The sequence below is a fragment of the Pristiophorus japonicus genome, chromosome 12 (genome assembly GCF_044704955.1).
Source record: "Pristiophorus japonicus isolate sPriJap1 chromosome 12, sPriJap1.hap1, whole genome shotgun sequence".
Lineage (NCBI taxonomy): Eukaryota > Metazoa > Chordata > Chondrichthyes > Pristiophoridae > Pristiophorus > Pristiophorus japonicus.
In genome coordinates this window covers 17,983,437-17,990,690 of record NC_091988.1, presented here as the reverse complement: position 1 = coordinate 17,990,690, position 7,254 = coordinate 17,983,437, and the positions used below count along the sequence as shown (strand labels likewise).

Here is a 7,254-nt window from a genome sequence, read left to right as displayed (position 1 = left end):
ACTGATGTATCATGACACCCTGGTCTCATTGCACCTCCCTTTTACTAAGCTGTCACCATTCAGAAAAATAATCTGCCTTCCTGTTTTTACTACCAAAGTGGATAACTTCACATTTATCTACATTATACCGCATCTGCCATGCATTTGCCCACTCACCTAACCTGTCCAAGTCACCCTGCAGCCTCTTAGCATCCTCCTCACAGCTCACACTGCCACCCAGCTTAGTGTCATCTGAAAACTTGGAGATATTACACTCAATTCCTTCATCTAAATCATTAATGTATATTGTAAATAGCTGGGGTCCCAGCACTGAACCTTGCGGTACCCCACTAGTCACTGCCTGCCATTCTGAAAAGGTCCCGTTTATTCCTACTCTTTGCTTCCTGTCTGCCAACCAGTTCTCTATCCATGTCAGTACATTACCCCCAATACCATGTGCTTTAATTTTGCACACTAATCTCTTGTGAGGGACATTGTCAAATGCCTTCTGGAAGTCCAAATACACCACATCCACTGGTTCACATTTATCTACCGTTCGTTAACATCCTCAAAGAACTCCAGCAAATTTGTCAAACATGACTTCCCCTTCATAAATCCATGCTGACGCTACCTGACCAAATTTTGCTTTTCCAAATGTCCTGCTACTGCTTCTTTAATAATGGACTCCAACATTTTCCCAACCACAGATGCTAGGCTAACTGGTCTATAGTTTCCTGCTTTTTGTCTGCCTCCTTTTTTAAATAGGGGTGTTACATTTGCAGTTTTCCAATCTGCTGGAACCTCCCCAGAATCCAGGGTGTTTTAACATGTCGCTTTAACATGTTTGGCACCAATCGGTACAACAATTCCCCAACTAACAGATATAACATAAAATAAAGGAGAATGTGCTGCTTGTATATTATTCAGTCAAGCCCACCTATTGGATAATTATTGTATCCACAATGTGATCAGCTGTTTAAATGTAAATAGGAAAGATAATCTAAGTTCATGATTTGTGGTTGCTTTTGGAAAAAAATGTGGATTCGTATTTCCAATTAACAAAAACTATTATAATCCCAGTACGAAGGAAAGAGAAGGCTGTGGGTAACAAAGTTGAGGGGCGCTATGGAATTAGCTTTCCATGAAGTGTGCTTTGTTTGTGGACATGGCTGGGCTCTGAAAGCTAAACTCATCCCACCCCACATGAAGGGATTAGATTTTGCAGCCTGTAGTCACCTGTGTGCCGATAGAGACATGTAAATTGATCTTATCAGGTATTAGCCATAACCTGCTCACTGAATCTGAATTATTCCATCAGGAACTTTCTCGGTATTACTGATCATCATTTCCATGGTGCCAAATACCAAATAAGGTATGCTCAAGTTTTTTTTTTTTCTTTTCTTTTTTCGTAGCCAATCTTTCCAATTCTTTGTCAGATCACAAATGCCAGAGGTCACCTTGCACACATCAAGGATCACTCTGCGCCAATGCTCTTAGGCAAAAGGCCTAGAGCCACTGCACCGTTCCTGGAAGTACTGCAATACCAGGTTCGTGCCATGGAGGTGGATGGGTCAGGCCCCCCACACACCTCCGTGGAGGTGGATGGGTCAAGCCACCCCACTCACCTCCTATTTCAAGTTTTTTTTTTTTTTTTGAAATTCGTAGCCAATCTTTCCAATTCTTTGTCAAATCACAAACGCCAGAGGTCACCTTGCACACGCCAAGGATCACTCTGCGCCAATGCTCTTAGCCAAAAGGCCTAGAGCCACTGCACCGTTCCTGGAAGTACTGCAATACCAGGTTCGTACCATGGAGGTGGATGGGTCAGGCCCCCCACACACCTCCGTGGAGGTGGATGGGTCAAGCCACCCCACCCACCTCCTGTTTCCAAAAAAGCAAGCATATACCTTCCTGATCCAGGGAGAACCACCTTGGGGTTATGGTGGTTACTCCCCTGTCAGGTCAGTTACGCATGATCTTAGCCAAAAGGCCGAGAAGCGATGCCACCTCCTATTTCAAGTTTTTTTTTTTTTTTTTTGAAATTCGTAGCCAATCGTTCCAATTCTTTGTCAAATCACAAACGCCAGAGGTCACCTTGCACACGCCAAGGATCACTCTGCGCCAATGCTCTTAGCCAAAAGGCCTAGAGCCACTGCACCGTTCCTGGAAGTACTGCAATACCAGGTTCGTGCCATGGAGGTGGATGGGTCAGGTCCCCCACACACCTCCGTGGAGGTGGATGGGTCAAGCCACCCCACCCACCTCCCGTAGGAGGACTAAAGCAGGGAGAAATTAAGAAAAGGATTCGATTTAATATGTAGTCCAGAAACAGGCCTTTCGGCCCAACTATTCTGTGTTGGTGTTTATACTCCACACCAGTCTCCTCCCATTCCATCTACCTCAACTCAGCCTTTCAGCCGATCTTTCTATTCACTGTTGCTGGGAAAAAAAACCCGGAGCTTCTGCGCAGGCGCAAATTTTTTTTTTCTAATTTTTTTTCTCCAATTTTTTTCTTCTTCCCGCAACTCTGGTCAGCTGTCAGGGTCCGCCCGTGCATGCCCAGTACATCCAGGGCTGAATCAGGTATTTTTCATAGACCAAGCAGTCACAATGGAAGGAGACACCAGCAGGCAGAGAGCCCAAAAGTTTAGGTATGAAGCAAGCGAGGCCTTGCTTGCAGCTGTGCCAACCAGATGGGGGGAATTTAATCGGAGGGGTGCTGGTAAACCCCTCCCAGCTGTGCGAAGGTGTTTGTGGACCAGGGTGGCTGGGGAGGTTTCCTCAGTCAATAATACCAAGAGGGACCATCAACAATGTAGGAAAAAGTTCAATGACCATTGCAGGATTGTCAGCGTAAGTAATATTTTTATTCATGCACTCGTTCATTAATTAAATTGTAAATCTGACACATGTTGGTATTATTGTGTTCCTAACACAGATGAGGCTGCGCGCAGGGAGGTTAAAGTAACAGTGACCTCAGTCTTTAATAAGACACTCCAGAGTGAGGAACAGGCCTTAGGGGCCGACTTATATACAGTGCTCCCAAGGGATGCTGAGATCCCTTGGACTTCAGGGGCTGCGCTCCCTAGTGGCAGAACATGGGAGTGCATGCTTTACAGATACACAACATCACTTCCCCCCCCCGCCCCCCAAAGTCAAAGTGAAAACTATTTACAAGGTGAGGCGGTCGGGAGCCTTTCTTTTCTCGTGGACCACCTCGGTACAAATGTCTGTTCTGGTGTGTTGGCTGTGCCCTTGCTGGGCTGGTGTGTTGTTGGCCCTGCAGGGCTGCTGGGTGAGCCTGGCCTTGCTGGGCTGTTGGGTGTGATGGGTTTGTTTCCCTGGTCCGGCGTGGTGTCGATGATCCTTTGGGTGTGTGTTGTGGGCTCGAAAAAGGTGATGTCTGTTGTGGGTTGTTCAGGGCAGTCTGTGAACCGCAGCCTCGTTTGGTCCAGGTGCTTTCTGCAAATTTGTCCATTGTCTAGTTTGACGAAAAACAACCTATTCCCTTCTTTAGCTATCACCGTGCCCGCGATCCACTTGGGATCATGTCCATAGTTTAGCATATATACAGGGTCATTCAGATCAATTTCCCGTGACACAGTGGCGCGACCATCGTTTACATTTTGTTGCTGCCGCCTGCTCTCTACCTGATCATGCAGGTTGGGGTCAACCAGCGAAGTCTGGTTTTAAGTGTCTTTTTCATGAGTAGCTCAGCCAGGGGCACCCCTGTGAGCAAGTGGGGTCTCGTGCGGTAGCTGAGCAGTACTCGGGACAGGCGGCTTTGGAGTGAGCCTTCTGTGACTCGTTTAAGGCTCTGTTTGATGGTGCGTACTGCCCGCTCTGCCTGCTCATTGGAGGCTGGTTTAAACAGAACCGAGGTGACATGTTTGATCCCATTGCGGGTCATGAATTCTTTAAATTCGGTACTGGGTGAAACATGGCCTGTTGTCACTGACCAGTATGTCAGGCAGGCTGCAGGTGGCAAACATGGCCCTCAGGCTTTCAATGATGGCGGTGGCGATGCTTCCCGACATTATTTCACATTCAATCCATTTGGAAAAGCATCCACCACCACCAGGAACATTTTACCGAGAAACGGGCCCGCATAGTCGACATGGATCCTCGACCATGGTCTGGAGGGCCAGGACCACAAACTTAGTGCTGCCTCTCTGGGTGCATTGCTCAACTGAGCACACACGCTGCATTGCCGTACACAGGACTCTAAGTCAGAGTCGATACCGGGCCACCACACGTGGGATCTGGCTATCGCTTTCATCATTACTATACCCGGATGTGTGTTGTGGAGATCTGAGATGAACGTCTCCCTGCCCTATTTTGGTAGCGCTACCCGGTTACCCCACAACAGGCAGTTTGACTGAATGGACAGCTCGTCCTTTCGCCGCTGGAATGGCTTGATTGGCTCTTGCATTTCAACGGGGATGCTGGGCCAGCTCCCATGCAGCACACAGATTTTTACTAGGGACAGCAGAGGATCTTGGCTGGTCCAAGTCCTAATCTGGCGGGCCATGACAGGTGATTTATCATTCTCAAACGCTTCCATGACCATCAACAAGTTTGCAGGCTGCGCCATTTCCACCCTCGTGGTGGGCAATGGTAGCCGACTGAGAGCATCCGCACAGTTCTCGGTGCCTGGCCTGTGGCGGATGGTATAATTATACGCTGATAGTGTGAGTGCCCACCTTTGTATGCGGGCTGAGGCATTATTATTTATCCCCTTGTTTTCAGCGAACAGTGATGTGAGGGGCTTGTGATCGGTTTCCAGCTCAAATTTGAGGCCAAACAGGTACTGATGCATTTTCTTTACCCCGAACACACACGCTAATGTCTCTTTCTCAATCATTGTTGTAATACACACCTGACTCCATACGACGCATCACATGCTAACACAAGTCTTTTACACGGGTTATACAATACAAGCAGCTTGTTGGAGCATAAAATGTTTCTGGCTTTCTCAAAAGCAATTACTTGGTTTTTTCCCCATACCTAGTTCTCACCTTTACGCAATAACACATGTAGGGGCTCTAAAAGTGTGCTTAACCCCGGTAGGAAGTTACCAAAATAATTGAGGAGTCCCAGGAACGACCGCAGCTCCGTGATGTTGTGTGGCCTGGGCACGTTCCTGATAGCCTCTGTCTTGGCGTCTGTGGGCCGAATGCCATCCGCTGCGATCTTTCTCCCCAAAAACACCACTTCTGTTGCCATGAAGACGCATTTTGACCTCTTCAGCCGCAGTCCTACGCGATCCAATCGCTGGAGGACCTCCTCCAGGTTTTGTAGGTGCTCGGCGGTGTCCCGACCCGTGACCAGTATGTCGTCCTGAAAGACTACCGTGTGTGGTACCAACTTGAGTAGGCTCTCCATGTTTCTCTGGAAGATGGCTGTAGCCGACCGAATTACAATCGGGCATCTGTTGTAGATGAACAGTCCCTTGTGCTTGTTGATGCAGGTGAGGCCCCTCGAAGACTCCTCCAGCTTCTGCATCATGTAGGCCGAAGTCAGGTCAAGCTTGGTGAACATCTTACGTCCTGCCAGCGTCGCAAGTAGGTTGTCTGCCTTAGGTAGCGGGTATTGGTCCTGTAGCGATAAACGATTAATAGTTACTTTATAATCGCCGCAAATTCTGACCGTGCCATCACGTTTGAGTACTGGAACAATCGGGCTGGCCCACTCGCTGAATTCCACTGGGGAGATGATGCCCTCGCGTTGCAGCCTGTCCAGCTCGATTTCCACTCTCTCCCTCATCATGTGAGGTACCGCTCGCGCCTTGTGATGAATGGGTCGTGCCTCTGGGGCCAAGTGGATCCGCACCTTCGCCCCGGAAAAGTTTCCAATGCCTGGCTCAAAAAGGGAAGGAAATTTGTTAAAACCTGGGTACATGAGGCCTCATCGACATGTGATAGCGCTCGGATGTCATCCCAGTTCCAGCGGATTTTGCCCAGCCAGCTCTTTCCAAGCAGTGTGGGGCCATTGTTCGGGACAATCCAGAGTGGCAGTTCGTGCACCGTGCCCTTGTCGGTGACCTTCACCATGGCGCTGCCCAGGACAGTGATAAGCTCTTTGGTGTACGTTCTCAGTTTCGTGTGGATGGGGCTCAGGGCTGGTCTGAATGCCTTGTTGCACCACAGTCTCTCAAACATCTTTTTCCTCATGCTGGATTGGCTAGCGCCAGTGTCCAGTTTCATGGCTACGGGTAGGCCATTCAATTTTACGTTTAGCATTATAGGTGGACATTTCGTCGAAAATGTGTGCATCCCGTGTACTTCAGAATCTGCCTCCTCTGTCTGAGGCTCGAAATTGCTTTGATCTTCCTCTGCCACATGGTGGTTAGCAGGTTTTGCAGAGCTTGCAGCTTGTTTGCTAGCTCATTGGAGGTGCCCCATTGTTCCACAGCTCTTGCAAATATAACCTTTGAAGCGGCATGAATAGGCTGAATGGAAGCCTCTACAACGCCAACAAGGTGTGAATTGCCTTGCATTCATCCTTTGCTGTGGACTCAATCATCTGGGTCACCTGAGGCCTGCTGGCAGTTGCAAACTCGTGGGTTCTGCCCTGTACATTTCTGCTCGCAAACACAGTTCCAGTTAATTTATGAACATTGCTAGCACTTGTGTGCTGAGAGATTTGTTTGGTGTTATCACTGGTGGACATAAACGCCTGTGCTTTCACAATGGCCTTACTGAGGGTCGGTGTCTCTACAGTCAAAAGTTTTCGTAGGATGGTCTCATGGCCAATGACCAGTACAAAAAAGTCTCTGAGTATCTCTTCCAGGTGGCCATCAAACTTACATTGTCCTGCGAGTCACCTTAGCTCGGTGACGCAACTCGCCACTTCCTGACCTTCAGATTGCTGACACGTATAGAACCGATACCTCATCATCAGCACCCTCTCCCTCGGGTTAAGATGCTCCTGAACCAGTGTACATAGCTCCTCATACAACTTATCTGTGGGTTTCACCGGAGCCAGAAGATTCTTCATGAGGCTGTAGGTTGGTTCCCCGCAGACTGTGAGGAGGACCGCTCTCCTTTTTGCAGCGCTTCCTTCTCCATCCAGCTCGTTGGCTACAAAGTACCGGTCTAGTCGTTCGACATAGGCTTCCCAGTTTGCTGCATCTTTGCGTTGGATTCATGTACTCGTTGCCAGTTATTGTGTTCCTAACACAGATGAGGCTGCACACAGGGAGGTTAAAGTACCAGTGACCTCAGTCTTTAATAAGACACCCCAGAGTGAGGAACAGGCCTTAGGGACCGGCTT

At 48.6% G+C, this 7,254-nt stretch overlaps 1 pseudogene; it reads right to left on the bottom strand.

The window, feature by feature from the left end:
* Positions 1–1,742: 1,742 nt before the first annotated feature.
* LOC139277765 (U2 spliceosomal RNA) lies at positions 1,743–1,981 on the bottom strand (annotated as a pseudogene).
* Positions 1,982–7,254: the final 5,273 nt, after the last annotated feature.